The following is a 23,432-nucleotide window of genomic DNA, read 5'->3' as shown; positions in this document are numbered from 1 at the left end:
GGGGGCAGAGCACACACGGCAATCTTGGAAGAAGCTAAAAACTGCAGGACGGAAAGAAAATCTACCTATGCACAATGACAGCTCCAAAGAAGCCTCCAAGACTGGTGAATGGGTACAAACATTTGTAATTTAGGGAGAAGCTCAAGTCAAACCTTTACATTCACAAAAGCATCCTAAATGACTGCCTCTGAGTCACAGTTCATTTTTAGGACTCAGGACTTAAGTCCAACCTGAAATAGGACCCAATACGCATCACACAGTGTTCCTCCCCAAATCACCCACATTCCCACAATGCCTTTACAAAAGACCCTGCCCAATATGTCATCCACTTGCCTCTCTTCGATTGGAAACATCAAAGCATGGTAAAAAGCAGAGTGAACCACCCACCACATAACAGAGTAGCAGAGATAGTTCGGGAAATAAAACTCAGGATTTCATCCCTGGAGCCTACCTTAGCATGCAGTCATTCTGCTGCACGTGTTTTTCATAATGTACCTCCGGGGTTTGAATTATTGCTGGGTTTTGCTTTTTCAGGTGGACAGGGAGAATTCAGGTGGAGAACACTAGTAAAATGCAAGAAGTTAAAGCATTATTGGTATAACAAATAGAGAATGTTTTGTTCCAGTTGAAAGAGCTCCAATATTTCATCCCAAAGTCATCTTCTGGGAAAACCGAAATGTAAGGAGTCTGACACACACTGAATAAGATTTAGTAGGCACATTTCCAGGGTATGCACAGAGCCCGTGTTTTGCTGATTTTACACTTCCTCTTTAACCTTAGGTCTACCTGGCCAAATATCTATAGTGCCTCATGCGAGCAAACTTTCAGGGCAATGTAGTCAATAGAGCACAACATTTTTATTATATATTAGTTTCTCTTTTCACATGCTCGCATTTGCAAGACATAATCCCTGATCATAGTCGACTTCTCCCCCAAATTACACAAAAACAGTGTGAATGGCATTTAGTTCCATAGGAAAAAGGATTGGAAGAAAAAAAAATTGCCCAGATATTAATAATGATTGCTAGATGAAGGTATTATTATGTGTGATTTTTTTTTCTACTTCTATTTTCTATTATTTCTGCAATCTCTGCCTGGAGTTCCAGATTGCTTTTTTTTTTTTTTTATCATAAATGAAAAATAAAGTTAAAACCTATGAAGGAAATGTCCAGTTCCAAGTTTGCCCATGTTACCTCTAGAGGCAGATAGGGAGCTCCTTGAGGCTGTCGTACAGAGGTGGTGTGATACTCGCTCCACCGGAGCGCCTGGGTTTAAACCCTAGCACAGCTCCTGGCTGGATACTTGTTTGACCTTGGGCTCACTGCATCATACCTCAGTGCTTCGCGTTTCTCATTGCTCATCTGTAAATCTATTAGACTAGGCAGTTAGTTAGGTTCTAACAGCATACCTGGAGGTGGGCAACCAGGAAGTCATGGCCAGCATTCAGGAAGGTCAGAGGTCTGTCCTGGCAGCAGTCTATGAGAAGCCTGGATCAAACCAGACCGGACCAAGATGGTGGATACCATGACCTGAAACCCCTGACCAAATTAGGAAGAAAAAGCGCGGAAACCCTGCTTCCCGCCCAAGTAATGAATCTTCTGCCCAGTAGTTAGCAACTGTCAGTAAAGGAAAGAAACCCAACCCCCAAGGCGCGGGGCTCTCTGGAGCTCACCTGCCCTGTGTGCTATTCGCTTTAATAAACTTTCCCGCTAGTGTCATTTGTCCAGTGTGATGCGTGTCTGTCCTTGTATTCATTCTCCTAACAAGACCAAGAACCTTCCCTGGCTCCTTCGGGTCTGGCTGGGTCTAGACTCCAGGGCCAGGCATCTGCCCAGTTCACCCCGGAACAATCAGACAAATAATTGTAATATCTATGAGACAGGGAAACCGAAGGTACCTCGTGAGAATAAAGGTTGGGTTTGGGGTTTTTTTCCCTTTGCTTCTTATCCGGCTTCTCTTCTTACTAGGACCTGCACCCCCGCCCCCACTCCACTCTATATACGCCTCAGAATGCAAACACTGTATGTCCTTCTTGTTTTTGTTTTTGTTTCTTTCAGTAGGCTCCATGCTAGGCGTTGACCCAGAACTTGAACTTGGGACACTGAGACTGATAATGTGAGCTGAGATTAAGAATTGGATGCTTAAATGAAATTAGTCAGAGAAAGACAAATATCATATGACTTCACTCCTATGAGGAACTTAAGATACAAAACAAATGAACATAAGGGAAGGGAAGCAAAAAGAATATAAAACAGGGAGGGGGAAAAAACATAAGAGACTCCTAAATATAGAAACAAACAGAGGGTTGCTGAAGGGGTTGTGGGAGGAGGGATGGGCTAAACGGGTAAGGAACATTAATGAAGATACTTGTTGGGATGAGCACTGGGTGTTATACATAGGGGATGAATCACTGGAATCTACTCCTGAAATCATTGTTGCACTATATGCTAACTAACTTGGATGTAAAGTAAAAAATGAATGAATGGATGGATGGATGAATGAATGGATGAATGAATTTTTAATAAAAGGATTGGATGCTTAACCACATGAGCCACCCAGGTGCCCTGTGTATGTCTTCCTTCGGACAAAGGGACAAAGACTTAATGGTTTCTCTAGAATAGATAACATCTGAGTAAGGACCAGGTGAGAATGACCTGGTGAAGGTACCATAGGCATATTCTATACCACTGGTGCTAAACATCTTAATGCCAAGATCCCTGGTTTCAGGAAGTAAGTGACTTATGATGGACTCGTCCAAAAGGACATAAGCACCAGACCACAGTCCTCAATAAAAACCCCCAGACCCAGAACAAATACGAGACCCACGCTCCTTTCCTTTCCAAGTCTCCTGGATGGTTCATCTATATCTGCTTTCTCTCTCTCTCTTTAATAAACTGCTTTCACCTCCTGCTGGCTCACGTTTGATTTCCATCCTGTGTGAAGTCAAGGACCCTCTTGGCTGGTCCTGCAGGACCCCCTCTGGGTCCTTGGACCTGGCCCGCCTACATCAAAACCTCTTTACAAGCTAAAAGGCACAGGAGTCAGGAAATTATAGTTTCCTCCAATATAGGTCAGGGTTTATAAAGGTAGGGAATAAAGTTGAAAGTAAATGGGCAAATGATTGGCATAGCCATTATCCTTATTTGCCAAGAAATAGCTCTTTAAAAGCATTTCATATTTGCTTAAAACTGCATTAGGTAGTATTCCATTCTGTTACCTTTTTTTAGCTTCCTCCTAAGCAAATTTTGGGAATACACCAACCCCCAGGGTCAGGTCCAGTGACTATCCTTAAAGAATATTGTCTTCCACCCCCACACCCACCAAGACTCAAGCCCATAACACATTCTCTTGAAGTGTTGTAAAGTACACTGACTCCCTTCCAGGACCATGTACATAACAGGGGCCTGATTTCCTCATGTGCTCCTGAAGACACGCACAACACATTCTTATGCATAGTGAGACTTATGTACTTCAGTTTTCCATATCTGTGGCATGGAATGCTATTACCTATCATACCTTGAAGCCCAGTTTTTGCAAAAGTACCTTAAAAACTGTGAAGTCCTTTTACATACATGACTTGTCATTATCTTTTGATTACTGTTCTTTATTGCTACCCCATGCCACTCCTCTCATCAGGGACAACTTGGTCATTCTGATGTGTTAAAAAACATCATGAATATGTGTCAAAAAAAAGTAGTCAACAAACAGAATAGCCTTTGCTAAATTTCCATGTGATCCCAAGCCAAATCAGCCTTAAGACGTCCTGATACAGAAAATGAATTTAGGGGATGCCTGGGTGGCTCAATCAGTTAAGTGTCCTGTTGAGGGAGCATAAGGCAAGCTGACAGGCCGCAAACCCCAGCCCCTCCCAGGTAGGATATGCGTGATAGTCCTCAGGCACTCCTGGCTGCCCACAAAGGAAAGGGGGAAAACAAATGGTAAACTGATAGAGATCAGAGTCCTGCAGGACCTAAGTCTCCATCACCCCTCCATAGAGATGTGGGGAAACAAGGCAGAAGGAAATGGCAGATAGAACTAAGTTTCCTTATACCCTGCAGCCCATTGACAAACTTGAGGCAGGCAGAGTAAAATGTCTCTCCAGGAACTCCCTACTGTCTTAATGCTAATGCTTTTGCTGGAGGGAAAAACAACCTTAGCTTGACAATAGCCAGGCCTCTAGTGTCCTGTAAGTCTTTAGCATATGAAAATCTCACTGGAAACTTCCCTTGGACTTTACCTCCCCCAACTCCATGGTTTGTATTCAGTCTCTCCTCATGGTCCTGGGGCAGCTCTTCCTGCCCACAGGTCCTGTCCCCATGCTTCAATAAAATCACCTTTTTGCACCAAAGATGTATTCAAGAATTCTTTCTTAGTGGGTGATGGGCATTGAGGAGGGCACTTGTTGTGATGAGCACTGGGTGTTGTATGTAAGCCAATTTGACAATAAATTATATTTAAAAAAATAAAGTGAGGAAGGCTAAAAAAAAAAAAGAATTATTTCTTGGCTGTCAGCTCTGGACCCCACGAACCCCATTATCACCCCCCAAAAAAACTCATCAGGACCGACTGATGATTTCAGCTCAGATCATGAATCCAGGGTTGGGGAGTCGAGCCCCTTGTTGGGCTCCGCACTGAGTTTGGAGCCTGCTTAAGATTCTCCCCCTACCCCTAGCTTGCATGCCCTTATTCTCTTTCCCTCTCTGTCTCTCTCTACAAAAAAAATAAAATAAAATAAATTAAAAAAAATTAAATTAAATTAAATGAACCTGGTCACATGTTAGAGTTCTCAGCCAGCCTGACCACACAGATGCATACAAGTTGGAGTCATCTGCCAAAATATGACAATTGAGGGGTCTACAAGCATGCTTTTGTTATCTCAAAAGCACTCTTAAGCACATTTTATTTTTTTTTCAATATATGAAATTTATTGTCAAATTGGTCTTAAGCACATTTTAAAACAGACACCATTGAGCAAACAGAAAATCTAAGTCAACCCTAAAACAGAATCACAAGCACTGCCCCCTTATGGAATGTACATAGTACAGACATCATCTCATTTTATCCTCACAGTCTCCTCTGAGATAAGTATTATTATCCCCACTTTACTGATGGGGAAACTGAGATTCAGAGATCTATAGTATCTTTCTCAAGACCATGCAGCCAGTAAGCAGCAGAGCTAAAAGTTGGACCAATTATAATGCTCTGGCATTCTATCCACTCATGACACTGCATCCTACAATAGAATGTGTCCCCTCATGTCCCCCCATAAATATTTCTTCTCATCAATCTCTAATTTGTCCAACCCAGCCTGACATCTGCTCCTTAGAGGACCCAGACTAAACAGCATCTCTTATTTAGTTCTAGTTCTTTCTCTTGCCTTCCGGTCTCAGGTTCCAGCACTCAGGGTCCCAGCACCCAACTTCAGCATCAGCGCACCTGGGCAATGCACCCATCCCACCCACACCACTACTCCTGGGCCCCCAAATGGGGGAGGGACTAAATGTTTTCCCGATTTGCAATACCTCTCACTGCAAAGCATCAATTCAATCCTCCTTTGCTGCTTGAATGGTCCCTCATCAGAGAAGAAAAAGAATGTTATAAATCTACTGCTGCTAAGGTGTAAATATTAACAGCTTAATGTGCTCTCTCTCCAGGGAGCCTGCATTTTAAAGAGGCCAAATCGAGAGGGCAATCACTTAACCCAAAGAAATGAATAAATCTACAGATATTTCTTGAGTACGCAAGTCAGGGAGCTCAAGAGAAGCTGAATTCAAATTTAAAGAGTGTAGCTCCCAGATGGAATTTAAATAATGGTGCCCCTTGGCTGGGAGAGCTTTTCCTCTCCGAGCAACTTACCCTGCTCAACAACACTTTGAGGCCTTCTAGATAAAACCTTCTCTCCCCACAAAAGTTGCATTTTGTTTAAAGGTTGACCCAGACAAGATCTTGTTCCTGCAGGGGATAGAGGAGTTTCAATTCAGCCCGAGACCATTCAAGCTCCAGCAGGCGAGGACTGTCGGCATGATTCTCTACTCTTGTCTTCCCCTGGTTCCTTCAAGTTACAGCCTTTCAGTTACAACAAGCTGGAGAACTCTACCGTGCCATGTTTTTATCAGAGGGGACTCCATCCTCCGTCTTACAAAGCACTAGCCAGGCTCTTCACTGAGCACCTAGGGCAGGCTGTTTCATTTACATAGGCTTGCTCCCCTGAACAGAAGAAAACAAGCAATACCGTCAGCTTCCTAAAAGTTGAGTGAAGAATAAGTTAATACTTTCTAAGTACTTTAAAATATACGACAGGGTAACTGACCTCCTATTGTTGGCTGGAAGGTGTCATGGGTGCTTGAATATTAAAACAAAATAAATACCTCAAAGCACTTAACATGGTGAATAACCATGCAGTCATTCAAATGAATGCCCTCAGTGTAGAGTCTCCAAAGTCAAGCAGATTACATGCACACAGACCTCTTTTTTCACTCCCAAAAAAAGAGAACAAAAATGCTCTCACCCATGCACATACATATAAAAGCAACAACAAAATCATGTAATACGTGGGGCACCTGGGTGGCTCAATTCGTTCAGCATCCGACTTCAGCTTAGGTCATTGATAAAGTTTTGGGGGGATGCTGGGGTTCATGGGGTCTGGAGCCGACAGCCGAAAAAGAATTCTTGAAGACGTCTTTGGTGCAAAAAGGTGATTTTATTAAAGCACAGGGACAGCACCCTTGGGCAGGAAGAGCTGCACGGCAAGTGTAGGGGGTGACCATTTTATGGAGTTAGGAGAAATAAAGTCAAGAGGGAGTTTCCAAAGACACTTTCACAAGCTAGAGACTTACTGGAGGCCTAGCTATTGTCACATTGAGGTTGTTTTTCCCTCTAGCAAAGTGTTAACATTAAAACAGTAGAGAATTCTTGGACTTTAGGCCATTGATGGAATTGCCTTTTTCCTGTAAAATGGGTGAGACTCTTACTTGTTTTTTGTCCTCTCCTGTTTTGGGGTAGCCAGGAGTGTCCAAGGAATACCATACATGTCCCACCTGGGATGGGGGTGGGGGGTGCTGTTAGCCTGTACTTTCCCTCAGTATGCCTCACACTCCCTCATCAGTGATGATCTCAAGGTCTGTGGGTTCCAGCCCAACATCAGGCTCTGCATTGACAGTTCAGAGCCTGCTTGGGATTCTCTCTCTCTCCGCCCCCCCTTCTCTGCCCCTCCCCCACTTGTGTGCATGTGCTCTTTTTCTCTCTCAAAATAAATGAGTGAATTAAAAAAAAAAATCCATGTAATGCAAAGTTAATGCATCATTATTTTTCTGCATTTTAAACACAAAAGTCTAGAAACTTGCAGTTATTATACGTCAAGGTCTCTGGCTCCAGGCCAGCTAGCAGCTGATGGACAATGGCCCCCAAGTTATTAATCTGCAGACCTGCTTCCACTTCAGTCATCAGCTTACCATGGGACACTAACAAAGGCATTCATCCAACCCGTGTCTGCATTTTCCCATCTATAAAAGTAAAACAATGCATTCAAATGATTTTGTGTTGGCCATTAGCTTCACAGGAAGGTTGTGAATATTCATGGGATGTGCCTCAAAATTCTTTCTTACTCTTAGAGGAAAAATCTCACTGTGAATCAAAGACATTCCAAAAACAGAGGGATGTCATGTCTCCTGAAATAACTCGCCCTGAGTTATCAGAGTGAGACTGCTGAAGAACATTGGTGGATCAGAAAGGACATTCCAACCAAGAGAGAAGGAACTGAACCAAGAAAAGGCTGAAGCTGGTGACTGTGTCCCTTCCAGTGATGGGATCCAGGGCTGCAGCAGCCTGGGCATCAGACAGTTTTAAGTAGCCTTATTCAAAAGCAAATAGGCTGCACCTTCCCTCCCCCACCCCTTCTACTCTACAGGAGAGTTACTTCAAAACACAATCTCCTCAATACCAGAAAGTTCCTCCAGAGGGCTATAGGTGTAGATCAATCATCACCTCCTCCTGAGAGTCTTCTCTGATCACAACTGTCCCTTCTCTAGTTCCCCCATTAGATGCCCCTGTCTATGATCCAGTGAGACCTTTTATATTGCACTGTAAATACTGCCCTACTCCTATGTCTTCCTGTAAACCATGTGTTCCTTGAGGGTAGAAGTTATAGGGAAGGAAAAATAATTCTCCCTCTACCTCTCTGAGTTTTTTGTCTGAAACTCTTCCAATAAAAAAACAGGTTAATGGGGCACCAGGGTGGCTCAGTCAGTTGAGTGTCCAATTCTTGATTTTGGCTCAGGTCATGATCTCAAAGTCTGTGGGATTAAGTCTCACAACAGGTCCCATGCTGACAGGGTAGAGCCTTCTTGGGATTCTCTCTCTCTCCCTCTCTCTCTGCTCCTCTCCCAACTATTTCTTTCTCTCTCTTTCAAAATAAATAAATAAACTTAAGAGAAGATTAATAACAGAAAACAAATAGACATTGATTAAAATGTATATCCCATATTTACATGACAGATACACATAGGGAAAAATGAGTAACTCAAAGGGGAGGCTTAGAGTTCAAGCTTAAAAAAAAAATCTTAATAAGAAAAGGGGAGGGGCACCTGGGTGGCTCAGTTGGTTAAACATCTGACTTCAGTTCAGGTCATGATCTCATGATTCATGTGTTCAAACCCTGCATCAGGCTCTCTGTTGTCAGCACAGAGCCCGCTTCGGATCCTGTCTCTCTCTCTCTCTCTCTCTCTCTCTCTCTCTCTCTCTGCCCCTCCCCCTCCCCCACTCTCTCCCCCACTCTCTCTCTCAAAAATAAATAAACATTTTAAAAAATAAGAAACGGGGAGAGGGTATATATAGGCAACTTAGAGGAGAGTGAATGGTTTTTAGGAAAGATGAATGGGCCCTCAGAAAAGTAGATAGGAGGTGTGATAGTTTGTGACAAAGTTTGTCTGGCTGCGGTGTTCATTTCCACTCTCCTCTCCTGTGATAAGAGACAATCTTCCCTGGTTGATAAAACTCTTAAGAGGGTATGTATGACAACTGAGTTCTTTTTTGGAGGATCTGTCTTGGGGCAGATAAGGGATGTTCATAGAAAGTCCCTTCCTGCATTTGCCACTTTTCAAGTACCTACAGCTTAACATACATAATCGATATGCCAAAGTAACATATTTTGGAGTGGCATATTTTGTGGTAACATAACCTTCAAGGTTATGTTATGTCTTTAACAGGGGCCTAGCACAATTCCTGGCACATAGTAAGTGCTCAGTAAATGTCTAATGGATAAGTGAATGAATGGAATTACAAAGGGAGATAAATTACAGTTATGCCCGTAAACTGCTCAAAACCTAGAAAGGTGGACAAGACTAGAAACCAAAGATTTAGGACAAAGCAGAATATTAAAAGGTGCAATTAAAACTCTATATGAATTTAAAAGAAGACGGGCACCTGGGTGGCTCAGTCAGTAAAGCATCCGACTGACTCAGGTCATGACCTCACAGTTAGTGAGTACGAGCTCCACGTCAGGCTCTGTGCTGACAGCTCAGAACCTGGAGCCTGCTTTGGATTCTGTTTCTCCCTATCTTGCTGCCCCTCCCTCACTCATGCTCTATCTCTCAAAGATAAATAAACATTAAAAAAATTTTTTTAAAGAAGAAACCATTCCAGGAGGAAAGGAAAAACATGAGGCTTTAAACAGGATCTTAAACAAGGAATGACATCCAAGAAGAGACAGGACCTCTGCAGTCTTTACTGGGCTCCCAAGGCCCCCAACCATATCTCCTACAAGCCCCTCACTCCCTTCACACCAGCCATACTGACCTCTCACTTTTCTCTCAAGCTCACCAGCAATTCTCTACCTCAGGGCATTTGCGCCTATAATTCCTTCTGTTTGGAGTGTTCTTCCTGCAGATACTTGACTGGTGAACTTCCTCACTTCCTTCACATCTTTGCTTCAGTGTTACTTCTCTAACCACTCTGCTCTAAACTGAAACCCACCATACCCCACCCCTGCTACCAATGCTTTTATCCTTCCCTGCTTCGATTTGTCTTTTTTTTTTTTTTTAATGATAGGTCTTATTAGGCATACGCTAAAGCAACTTTTTAAACTGACTAATTGTAAACTCGGGCCCAAGTTTTATTTCAACTCACCACAGGGAAAAGACTCCTGAGAAAGCCAATTCCCAGATTTTTTTCTTGTTAGACACGTTTCTAGCATGGGGAAAGTGGTTAGATAATATTGTTAGACTAGGTACAACAAAAGATGTCTGGTTAAAAGTTATTAGGACTGTCACAAGACAGATGATTAGCTGAGCTGAAAAATCTAACTTCCCAAAAGGGAACCTTAATCTCATTCAAGTGTAGTGACATAAGTAGCATATTTAACACTCAGAGCAGACCATTTTTTCTCTGTCCTCCTTACAGTAGAATTCGTTTTAGGAATAATCATGAAATTAGCAGTAATAATGGCCAGAGGAGAATCAGAAACTGTGGACATTTTCTATCATTGATCCTTCTACACACATGCATGCCAGTAATAAAATTTAACAATGAACAAAGAAAAAAAATAAATATCACAGTACAAAAAAGGAATAAAAGCAATGGGTTGATAATTTTCATCGTATTTATTCTCTTTTTTGGAAAAAAAGAGAAATAGTATGCCTACATGATGTTTGCCTCAGAAATGAATACATTTCAGTTTAATAACAAATAATAATTTTCTAAGAATGAGACAGGTGTTGGAAATCACCCCGAATGCAGTGATGGCCAATCTGCAGGTGAGAAACATGGCCATCAACCCTCCCCTTCTGCATGTCTGCCAGGGGACTGACCTGGGCTTTCCGTCAGTCAGTGACTAAGACCAAAGCACAGGACTCTTCCCTCAACACTTTGGGTCACCACACAATAAAGATGAAAGACGGGGGGGAAAAATAAGAATTTTCTAAAAACAAATTTCTATTTTAAAGATATTATTCAAATGCAGTAGAATATCTCATGTATGAACTGAAATTTTCACTTACCAAGCAAAAATATGCCACTTCACTATTCACAGATAAAATCTTCAAGTGGTCATAAGGAATGACAGAATTGTTGTTTACATCAAATCTACTATTTACATGCAAACACGGATACTAAGCTGGGGATAGAGGACATGTACTGAAGCAAACCCTAATAATACTGCATTTACTTTGCCAGGGGCAGGGGAGAACACTATATTTGTAGGAATTATCTACATGGATTTTCCTGTACAATGCAATATTTATTAAATAGGCAATGCACATGTGCTACTTGGTGTTTACATGTATATTAAAATTGAACAGTAACCATAACAATTGTTTAGAAATTAGATCAACAAAAGGTTTTCTCAAAGAAGAATACTCTATTACTGGCATTGTTTAAAAGTACCAGTCTATGGTGACAATTACAAGAAGACCAACTTTGTGTCAGTTTCATCACTATTTTGTTACTCTCAAGCCCTTTTTGCTGGCACTGGGGTGGATATTCCCATTGTCTTCCCCTTGCTAGGCCTCAGCTCTCATCTAACAAAGTATTCTGGAAGCATTTTAGCAGAAATCCAAAAAGTTGGGTTTCGGATAATTCTCTTTCTCATGTAATAGGTAATTTACTTAATTATTTTGTTTATTGCTTATCTCCTCCATAAGGGCAGGGATACATGTCTGTTTTACTCATTGTTATATTCCAAACATCTAGAACAGCATCTGGCCCATGGGAAGTACCCGACATTTATTTGATTAAATTGAAAAATCTTCACTAATTCTCAGCTATCATTAATTTATGGATAGATTCTCATCTGTGTTGAATGAACTGTCTTTCTCTCCAAAGAGCAATGTCCACGACCCAACAAGCTGCTCCCTCAGTTTTTGCAGTATCACAATTAAGAATTCTTGTTCCCAATCACATAAGCCCCGTGTCCCTTCCCAGAACTGTGGAGCTGTGCCTGCTAATTCTCCAAGTTCGTTCTGAGGACACTAATTCTGGGAGGTGGTAATGCTGGTCTGCAGGAGGAGACAGGAGAAAAAGACCCTGGGATCAAATCAGTTTAGGAAGTTTTTTATTAAACAAAATTAAGGAAACATCATTTTGTTTTTGTTTTTTTCCACTGCAACACATTTCAGGGCTTATGCTATATTGTCATTGTGACTCTCCAGTATTATAAGCAGGATTTCCAAAACTTATGCGATCATAATTGTGAAAATTTCTGAAAAATTCTGTACTTTAGTAAAGTGATCTCCTGACCTCCTAGCACTGTGGACTCTTACTCCAAACATGAATATGATCAAAGTGGCTGCCCCACGGGACAGCTGTGAGAAGAAACGAATCCACAGGCAGTACATTGAACCATTGAACACTGACTGATGCATGATCAACATGCAGTGAATGTTAGCTATTGGTCATATAATTTTGTGTGCAGTTACCTTAATCTGAGGAACTCAGTATTTTTCTTACTCCATTTTATAAATGGACAAACCAAGGCAGAGAGAGAAAAAAATTGGCTTGGAAAAAAACAAAACAAAACCACCAAAAAACCATTGCCAGTAAGATGACTTTAAGCAATAGTAAGGCAATGAAAATCACAAACAATGACAATATAGTTTGTCCTCAAATTTAACATAGTACTTTATAGTCATGTTTATCGCCCTAATATTCCCGTCAAACCCAGGGAAATATGACAGAATGCCAGGGTAAACAGGGTCATCTTCTTTGGAGTATCCATTTTGCGTCAGGATTTGGGGATAAAGAAGTGAACTACTTTAATAATTTTAAATATATGTACCTTTTATTTTTTTTATTTTTTTAATGTTTATTTATTTTTGAGAGAGACACAGAGCATCAGTGGGGGAGGAGCAGAGAGAGAGGGAGACACAGAATGCAAAGCAGGCTCCAGGCTCTGAGCTATCAGCACAGAGCCCTACTCAGGGCTCGAACCCACGAACGGTGAGATCATGACCTGAGCCGAAGTTGGATGCTTAACCGACTGAGCCACCCAGGCGCCCCAAATATATGTACCTTTTAAATGGAACTATTTCAGAATTGAATGCAATTTAATTTAAAGAAAAGAAATTTAAAGAAAAGAAAAAGAAATTTTTTGAATTTAAATTCAAAGAAATATTTCCTCCCTGCAGGAGGCAGCATTGAGCAAAACCTCAGCGCCCTTGAGCCCTCTTTCTCCTTCCTCTGACAGGAGGGGTACTTTGACAGCCGCCCTCAGATGCACTGCCCAGTACTGAGCCCTATGTGTAAACGAAGCAAAGAGAAAAGAACATATGCTATCAAATGTGATTCACAATTCAAATACGTTTTGGTGTCTTATTCTTTTCACACTCTGAGAAACCATCTGATAATGTGCTTGTTTTGTAAAAGAGTAAAACTCTTCAGATAATATAAAGATTTTATAGCTGCTGCACAGATTTAATAAGCAAAAGACTTGCTAGCATGAACCAAGTTCAAGCCAAACCACTGTACAATTTAATTCAACACAATATTCCTCTGTTTAAAGTGCATGTAATTGCCAATTTATATAGTCACCAAGACCAAAGGTTTGCTAAATAGAGTTCTGCAAACAAACACAGTATGGAAAGTTTTATCCCCAAGTACCTTACACCAAGAATGAATGAAGCTAATCATTAATCAATCATGCATCTAATTCATTCCCAGGACTTCTTTGAACTGTACAATTATATCAATGAATAAAATCAAACCCACCTATGTTAGTATTCCTCTAGACCTTATCGCCATAAAGTTTTAAAAAATCTTCACAAGCTCAACACAACATGTAAAATGAAAATGACATTATCTTAAATGGTATTAGATCATTGTTTCCCTCCTTTATAAAGATTTCCTTTATGAAGAGTTATTCTTAAATAGCACTGACCTTTCTGAAACTTTATCCAAGTGCTCTCTTATACTTAAAGAAGTTTTAATTTAATGCCTGAACAATATAGCGCTTTTTCGTGGGTAGGTGTGTATCTCAATTAAGTACATCATACTATAAAAATCCATCTGGCAACTTTCCTTTTGCATCTAGTTGTGATTTTTGAGATGCATAATGTTGCATACCGATAAATCTATTGGCACTGACTGGAAGAGAATATTCAACATTCATGACACAGGTTTTCTCTGGGGAACTGGAGAGAAGAATGAGACAACAGGCATGTGAACTTTGTAATTTTATTTACTGTATTAAATATTGAAGTAAATCTGACAAAATGGCAACAATTGCTAATTGTGTATGAGGTATACCTGGGTGATTTCCTTGTGCTTTTCTGCCACTTTTTAATCTCTCAAAACTAAGTAAATATATTAAGGGTTTGAAAATATATTCCTATTCTCTCACTTAAATAAACAAAAACAAATCTTCTTTTTATAAGAAAATCTCGGTTTATTGCTAAAAAAAAAAAGAAAAACAGAAAATCTGGGTTTAAAAGATGGCAGAGTCCTTGATTTTGTTCCTTCCTTCCCTCCTTCCTTCCATTCCTTCAGAAACTACCTTTTTTTAAGGGCTTGCTCTATGGCAGGCACTGTCCTAGATGCTGGGGATATAATGGTGAAAAAAAGAAGATCCATCCTCAGCATTGACACTCATAAAAGAGTGGGTAGACAGACAATGAAGAAATTAAAGAAATAATTGCCTGGTACCTTACAAAGTGATAAATACTATGGAAAGTAATAGATACAGAGGATTAGGAGTGGGAGTAGTCAGGAAGGTGTCACTACAAAGGTAACATCTGAGTAGGCTGAAGGAAGAGATGGTGTGAGTCAGGTGGCTATCTAGGGTTCAAAACATTGCAGGCAGAAGAGAAAGCAAGTGCAAAGTCCCTGAGGTAGGATCACGCATGGAGTGCTCAAAAACTGGTGAGGAGGCCAGCATGGCTGGAGTACAGTAAGCAAGGGGTGTGTAGCAAGAAATAATATCAAATGTGTAATACAAGGGATGGGGAGAGGTGGCTAGAAGGAAGCCCAGGTGGATAGGAAATTATAAAGTTGGCTCTAATGTCTATGTCCATGCTAACTCAAAGTGTGATCAGCAGATCAGCAACAGCATCCTCACCTGGAAGCTTATAAGAAATGCAAATTCTTGGGGCGCCTGGGTGGCTCTGTCGGATAAGCATCCGACTTCAGCTCAGGTCATGATCTCACAGTCCGTGAGTTCGAGCCCCGCATCGGGCTCTGTGCTGTCAGTTCAGAGCCTGGAGCCTGCTTCGGATTCTGTGTCTCCCTCTCTCTCTGCCCCTCCCCCACTCACGCTCTATCTCCCTCTATCAAAAAATGAATAAATGTTAAAAAAAAGAAAGAAATGCAAATTCTTGGAAGTCACCCAGATCTACTGAATCAAATCTGTGGGGGTATTTGAACTCTCCATGTGATTCTCATTTCCTCTAAACCTTGAGAAACATTCTGCAATAAAAAGAAGAACCCGCCAATCTTAGCTTCAAAACTCCTGAAAATTCAATTCTGTCCCTTAGGAATCATCTAACAATAGACTAATTGCACAATCTGTCCAGGCTTCAGCTTCCTCATCTGTAAAGCAGACAAATTCATGTCTGCCTCCCCTTTAATCAAGAGACTTCCTTTAAATGTTTTTTAATCAAATTTGATGGTGAATGTTAAAGAAATGTGACTGCAAATCTTTTGACAGATGTGAGTCTTTATTATTATGAACATGAGCCCCCAAGCCCATCTGCCCTCAGGGGTTTGCTCTTTCCTGTGCCCCCATCCCCATGTTGTTGAGCTAGTTAAGATGTGTGTGTGAAAGGCCTACAGTGAATCTGGCCTGGTTTTGTTCAACTTGGCATGGAACCTCAACATTTGAGACTGCAGCTGGTGTGGTGCCATTATGATGTATATGGTACCTGGCCTCATTTTGGCAGGCAAGACCGACTCAGCCAAGCATTTCAGACTAGGATAATGGGACGACAGAGATGCTGTGGGATGCTTAGCTCAAAATGCTTCCATCACTCTCTCTACCCCAAAGTATTTGTTACGTTTTATGCAAACAACACTTGTTTGCTGAGAGCTGGTATATGCAGTGGGGAAAACCCTGGGATTTGGAGTCCAAAGAGAAGGGCTCAAGCCCCCAGTTTGACTATGCATAAGCTAGATGACCCCGAGAGCGTACATCACCATGCTAGCCTGCCTTCCTTCTCTGCCCTCCAAGTTGGTGGGAGGTTAAGCAGGATGTCGTGCATGAAACTTCTCTGTAAAAAATAAAGCAGCACTTAGGAGAATAGGACATTGTTATCATATCCAGTTTCCCAGTCAGCAAGTTGATAAACATTCAATGAATATGTACTGAGACCGGAACAAGCCTGGATCTGTGCTAGGCTCCAGGACACAATGAGTAAGACAGAATAAAATCACACCCCATGTGGCACTTACATCCTAGTATGGGAACAGAGAGAAGACAGGGCACCACAAATTAAAAAAATATAGTTTGTCAAATGGTGGTAAGTGCATTAGAGAAAACTAAAGAAGAAAAATGAGCAGAGGGAACATTGAAGGGAGGGGGTTACAATCCAGAGAAAGGGTGACTGGGAAGTCTTCCTCAGCAAGAAGGACAATTTGACCAAAACGCAAAGGAGGGGATGAAGTCCACCTGCCAACTTGTTGATAACAATTTCAGATATACTTGGTCGTTACACAACTGTGATCCAGAATATTTGCAGAATTTTCCTTATTTGTTAATATTTCTACCCTCTTATATCACTTTTGGGGCAGTTAGCCAAGTGCCACCCATGCCACGGGTAACACAAAGGCACAAACTCAAGCCACATGAGCACCTTATCTGAGAACACGTTGTGTACTGGGGTGTCTGGGACAGTGCCCAGTTGTTGAATGAGCTCCTCTTCGGTCAACCCCAGGATCCAGCAACCTTCCCTCAATGTTAGCATAGGAATCACATACTCCATAGACTAGAGATAAATTCCATGCCTACCTTGTTTTTATTGTTAATATCATTGTTTTCATTCTATCATTAGCTTTCATTTGCATCTTGCACAGGCTTAATATTTTGCAGTTTTAATGAGTAGAGGAACAATTATTGTTTCACAGAAGAAAGGACTACAGCACTTTCATGTAGTAAAGGAGGGACAGACATTCCTTACAGAATACATGGATTCTTAGGTGCATTTTTAGATTCAACAACAGTGGACTCCAGAAACCTCATGTGAAATGGCAATATTAAATGCACTACATAATCAAGTGAGAAAATGCTTCTGCTTTCCAGTGGCAGATGTGGAGATGGGGATTAGGAGACCTGGAAATATGAGCATCTGAAAAAAGGTGGAAGGGAGTGTGGGAGTGGATCCCAAGAGAGGAGGGGCTGCCAAAGTTGAAGAGGCAAGACAGCAAATGGGAATTCCCTGGGCCAGAATGGGCAGGGAGTTTAAGACCAGTGAAAATAAACATTTCATTTTATTTCTTTTAAATGTTTATTTATTTTGAGAGAGGGAGAGAGAGAAGGAGCAGGGGAGGGGCAGAGAGAGAGGGAGAGAGAACCCTAAGCAGGATTCTTGATGTCAGTGCAGAGCCTGACATAGGGCTCAATCTCACAAACCAAGAGATCATGACCTGAGCGAAAATCAAAGTCAGATGCCCGACAGACTGAGCCATGCAGGTGGCCTCCTTTTTAAAAATATTTCATTTTAAATATATTTCCTATCTCATGCTCTAGCTCTGCTCCATTATTTAAACCTTCAGTAAAATCTGAAGGCATGTGGTATTATCTTTAGGGGAAGAAGGAGAAAGGACCACATCTGCAACAGCAACTGTGGAAAGCAAGATGGCAACCAAAGTCTTAGCAGGGACCAGAGTTGAAAGCCAGAGACAACCAGGCAAATGTGAGCTCCCAGTAACCACGCCCAAGAGAATCCTAGGAAACGTGAGAAAGGAGTTGGTCTTGCCTCAACCAAAAAGATGGTGGCTTAAGTCATTTTGTGTTTACCTTAAAGTTAAGGTAGGTCTCAGATAACTAGAGGTTATGGGGACTAGAATCTCACTGCACACCTCTAGAGGGCATCATTCACATCACAGTCTGCGTCCAAGATGGCAGCCTTGTTGGGGACACTCATACATCATACATCATCTCCTCTAATCTTCACAACACTCCTGGAAGAAAGGCATTATTATCCCTGCCTTAGAGATGAGGAAACTGACACCCTGAAGAAACATCATTTGTCCAAGTTATCATGTGTCTAATAATTAGGTGAAATCAGTAATGACATTCAGCTTATTCCAACCTCCAAATCCTGTCTAATTCCATATATCCCCTGCTTCCATGAAATGATGACTACCAGAGGGTCCTTTCCATACAGTGCCTTGCTGCCACTTTAGAACCACACTCCTCCACCTAAAGTAGAGCAGCAAAGACAAAAAAAAAAACAAAAACAAAAACAAAAACAAAAAACACTAATTTTTAAGCACAGCACCCTGGGTAATGCAAATTTGTGCAAATGTGTGCACATAGATCTGAATAAATAACAGAAGTGCAGAAGAGTTAATACGTAAAAGGAAATTGTAGCATATGAAACACCTCACTTGCTTCTTTTGCCTTATTCCTAAATCTAAACATCATTCCACTTTAAATACATAAAGCAGTTTCCTAAGACAACTCTAAAGGATCAGCATATTCTCCTCTTTTCCTCTCCCCTGCAAATGCAACTTATTTTAAAAGTCACTGAGGTGTTAGACTGACCTTAGCCAATCAACTTCCAGCACCAGAGGAGTTCTGAAAGCACGTCAAGTCTTATTTCCCTGGAGATTTCCCCCTTTTCCATTATCTTCCTCTCTCACCAATAACATCCTGATATCTTCCATTTCACTCACAATCAGAACATCTGGCTCTGCCCACCTCCATACCAAGCCTTCTCTGCATTTCCATTTTCTTGGTTACATCTTCATTTTCATGCAGTCGTTAGACCCTTCTCTATGTGACTCAACCTTCAATCAGACAAACTTTTCTCTGCTTCTTTGATGTCGTGACTCCAGGGGAAATCAAGTGGCTACAGAGAAGTATTCTACAGTTTGTTGCTCTAATTAACCAACAAGAATTTAGGTTTGTGACAAGTTGATTTCTTAGGATAAATCATATCATGTCACTCTGCTGGACACTGTGACCCTGTTCCTGGAGAAGCTTGTCAGGAGTGAGGAGACTTCACCAAAGAAAGACAGGGGGCACTATTAGTGGTAACTGAAAAGGGGGCATCCCTTCTCCTTCCTAGGCTAGCTCCTGGTTATTCCTAGCCACTCAAATAAAAATATGAGATCTTCCAGAAACTCTGATGCCTGTTTTTTGGGGGCGTGGTGGGGGGATCTGTTTTTGATGGTGTAAGCTTCCCCAGTTCATATTTACAACAACAAAAATTTTTAAGGGAGTAACTGGACAAGGATAAAAAAAGATGTTTTTCTTTCCTTTCATACAACTGTTTTTGACAATTCAGGTATTTCTCTGCTGTAATAATCCAACCCATGAAACTCCACCTACACCTTGGGGACATTTCTGCAGGGGCTGTCACCTTGATCACCTGCACAGATCTTTTCTACTTTAGTTCAAGTTGACAGAGGAGTTATTATATCCCTTCTCTGGCTATTCTTCAATGGAACTGCATAGAGAAAGATACAAGAAGCACTTTGGAGGCTGAGAGAGTTCCTGTCTCCCAAATTTACTAGCTTTCCATTCTGTGAGATGCAATGACCTTGAAGCTAAGCAGGCGTCCTGGTAGGTGGATCTGTTAGGAACCAAAATCCTTGAGACAAAAAGGAAACGTATGGGTTCATGTCGGTCAAAAGCTACAAGAAATGGCAAGGCTAAATTCAGGTGCTCCAAAACTGGAGCCTCTTGAGGCACCTGAGTGGTTCAGTCAGTTAAGTGTCTAACTCTTGATCTCAGCTCAGGTCATAATCTCATGGTTCTTGAGATCAAGCCCTCCATTGGGTGCTGCACTGACAGCGTGGAGCCTGCTTGGGATTCTCTCTCTCTCTCTCTCTCTCTCTCTCTCTCTCTCTCTCTCTCCTCAAAAGAAAGAAATAAAAACTTTAAACAAAAAGAAAAAGAAAGAAAGAAAAGAAAGCTGCCTCTTTAAATGCCATCCCCCTGCACTGCATGGCAAGCAGGCTGCCAGCAGCTCCACATCCATTTTCTATTGTCCCGTAAAGCCTACTGGAAGGCGGGATTCCTCCAAGAAGCTCACAAGCAAATCTTAGGATTGTACGTCATTGCCATGACCCTAGGGGGTAAAATAGATAGAGCACAAGCCCACTCAGGAGCTGACAGTGAGGGTATAGACAGAACCGCATAAACTGTGAGTCACGGGAGAAATGGTCGCAAATGAGATCAAGGTGTTGTTAGCAGAAAAAAAGCGAGCAAGCACTGGACAAAGACAATAATTCCCTATAGGGAGATGAACGAAGGTGGACCCTCAGCCCATCCACAAGCATTTTACTCATTTCCAGCTGACCCTAGAATTTGTCAAGTTTCCCACACTCAGTGTTTTGGAGGATCTGCACAATCAGATGGTAAAGAGAGGAAGGAAACAGTGGACGCTAACCAACTGTGCTAGAAAAGGATGGATTTTCCTTGTTGAGGGGTATGATCACACACCGTGGACCAAAGCCCACCGCCATCCCTAGAAAACTGAGTGAACGACTATTCTTCCTCTTCCAGCCCACCTTCCTCACCCGAAGGCTGCAGAATAGGACCTTTTTTTGTTCCTTTCTTTTCCCTCCCAAGTGGTCCTTGATGATCACCTAAATCTAACATTCTTTTAATGTAAATCCCCTCTTTACTGATGGTAGGCCAACAAGACCACAGGTAAGCTCAGCTACACCAATAGCTAACTGAATTTTAAACTCAGAACCCTATAATAAACATCCAAAACCAGTCATGTCAAAACAAATTCTTAAATACAGCACCACCAGAGCAAAGATCAAAATTCAACTGATAAGCCAGAAGTCTCTCTGCATACAACTGGGGGAAGCAGAAAGAAACACTTCAGTTTGCTCCAGATGTTATGCCTCCTTATAGATGATTTCATGTTCCACACTCTGTGGGGGACGGCCCCAATGTCCACCACTTACTCAGTAAAAAAGAATCAAAATATAATTCCAACTATATACTTGTTGAATAGTTATTAAGAGACCCAAAGCCTAGATTGACAGAAAATAGATTTGGCAATTACGGTGAATGCTTCAGGTACCTTCGACAGTCACGAAGGAAGAGATATTTTGGGGGTGCTCAAGGTGATCCAGGAAGTTCTGTCACACAATATGGGATGGATGTCAGTGTTATTAGTTATATCTGATAGGATCCATTGGTTACAAACTATTGAAATTCACTCTGGCTAGCTCAACCAAAATGGGGATTTATCGCAAAGCTACAGCGTGGCTCACAGAATTGAAAGAGTAGCTTAAAAATGGATGCAGAAGGGGCAAAAGTAAAGGTTGCTCCAGGGATCAAGGCAGCAGCAGCAAATTGATATCCTGACAGGGTACAGCTCGGATAAATCATCTCCAGCTGCTTTTCCATCCAGGTACCATTCTGCCATAGTTTAGTGTCTCAAGAGAAAAACTGGCCCAGATTGGGTCACACATCATTGCCCGGCTAGAGCAGGTGGCAGTACAGAGAAGGGGTAGAAGTCACCCTGATTGACTATTTCACCAAGGCTGCACCCAATGTGGGGAAGGTAATTCCGCATGCCATCAGGGAGCTAACTATTTAGCTACAGAAAAGGGCCATGGTGCTTAGTAGACAAAGAAGAGAGAGAGAAGAGGAGGGAGGGAGAAAGAGAAAGAGAGGAGAAAGGGAAGAAGGGAGGAGAAAAGGAGAAAATGAAAAGGGAGGGAGGGGCAGAAAGAAAAGGGACAGAGGAGAGAAGAGAGGAGAAAACAAACTCTCCACCATACTGTAGTCATTATTCCTGCATATCATCTCTCTGTGTTTTTTACACCTCTGTAACATAGTCATAATACCAACTTCCCAAAGTATTGCAGAATTAAATGAGATCATGTCTGGCATGTAGTAAGAACTCTATGAATGCTGGCTCTTTTTAGATTGTTATTATTATCCCTGACGCATGAAGTTCAATCCCCAAGTGATTGAAGGGAGGCACTCTGAGCAGGAGCACTGAGGCAGGAATGCACACAGAGTATATGGGGAAGCAGGGGGATGGTGAGCTGGCTTCAGGAAAGGGGTGACCAGGGGGCCAGAATCCTTTGCCCTTCAAAGTGATGGATGCTGTTGAGCATTTTTGCCTACATCTAAACTCTCTGGGTGATCTTATGGGCTTCCAGAGCCATCAGGCCACGCATGATGAAAACGCTAGCTGAATCAGCCTTTGCCTAAAATGGCTCCATTGTGTCACGGTCAACAGAATGACTTGGGAGTCAAAGTTCCGCTTGAATCCCAGCCCCACCTCTAAATGGCTGTGCATCCTGGGGGAAATTGCCAAATCTCCTTTGTCCTCAGTTTCCTCAACTGTCAAATGGAACAGTAGGAGTACCCTTCTCATGGGTTATTGAGACAGTTAAATGGGATAATGCAGATGTTCTATTAGCCATAATGACTAGATCATCCCTCGTTATGAAGAAGCCAGGAAGCCCTGGCCAACCCTTAGAATGGAGCAAGGATAGATGAATGACACACATCTAACACCCACCCCTAGGAACTCTAAGTGCCACTGAATTTGCTGTGCTTCCACTTGTGACCCTTCAATTTGCCTTCAGGTCAGTTCACCACACATTTATTACCTTCCATAAGTCAGACGCAGGCTGGGTACTGGGGATACAAGCATGAGCAAGACATACTCTTTGCCCTCAGGTAGCTCTTATTCTTATAGAGTAGTATGTAAATGAAGAATTATAAAAGCATTCTAAGTATTCAGACAGAAATCCGGGGAAATCCAGAGGAGGGGCAAACATTAGGCCCAATTTGAGAAGCTCCACCAGAGGCAATGACCCCTGAGCTGAGTGCCAAGGTAAGAATGAAAGTTGGCCAGGAACAAACGTGGGGAAAAGATGTTCCAGGCAAGAGAAGCAAAGGTCAAGGCACAGAGGAGTGAAACTGCATGGGGTCTAGGGAATCACAAGCAGTTAAGCATTGTGTCAAGTGCAAAGCACTGCATACGGAGCCTGGGGAGATGGGATACTCATTCCTGAAGTCACTTTTATGCCACAAAGAGATATGTCCCTTAGCATCTCTGGCTCACATTTCTCATTGCTTTCCCTCCATTCAGTACACTCAGTGACCTGCTTCATGGCATTTAAACACAGCACATGTGTTCCCACCACATGGCCTTCGCCTTTGCCATCAGCTCCTTCTTCCCACAAAATAGGCATGTCTGGCCCCTTCTCATTAAGGTCCAAGTTCAAGTGCCATCTCCTAAGAGAGACCTCTAACTACCCTGTCTACTCCTTCTCTTTTCCACCAGTCACTCAAGTACCTGATCCTG

General features: G+C 42.0%; 1 protein-coding gene across 10 annotated transcripts in view; it reads right to left on the bottom strand.

Annotated features, from left to right (window-relative positions):
• Window positions 1–23,432, bottom strand: part of RWDD3 (RWD domain containing 3) — a 252,870-nt gene that overhangs the window by 117,184 nt on the left and 112,254 nt on the right. Inside the window, exon 7 of one of the 10 annotated variants that reach the window (XR_015254894.1) lies at window positions 452–563. The exons of the other annotated variants lie outside the window; for them this stretch is intronic. The gene's annotated coding sequence lies outside the window, so the exon portion shown is untranslated. The remainder of the gene's footprint in view (window positions 1–451; window positions 564–23,432) is intronic. 10 annotated transcript variants of the gene reach the window in all.

This window comes from Puma concolor, chromosome C1, assembly GCF_028749965.1.
Source record: "Puma concolor isolate L17-30 chromosome C1, mPumCon1.1.hap2, whole genome shotgun sequence".
Classification (NCBI taxonomy): Eukaryota; Metazoa; Chordata; class Mammalia; order Carnivora; family Felidae; genus Puma; species Puma concolor.
The sequence above is the reverse complement of the archived record's forward strand: the minus strand, read 5'-3'. Positions and strand labels throughout refer to the sequence as shown.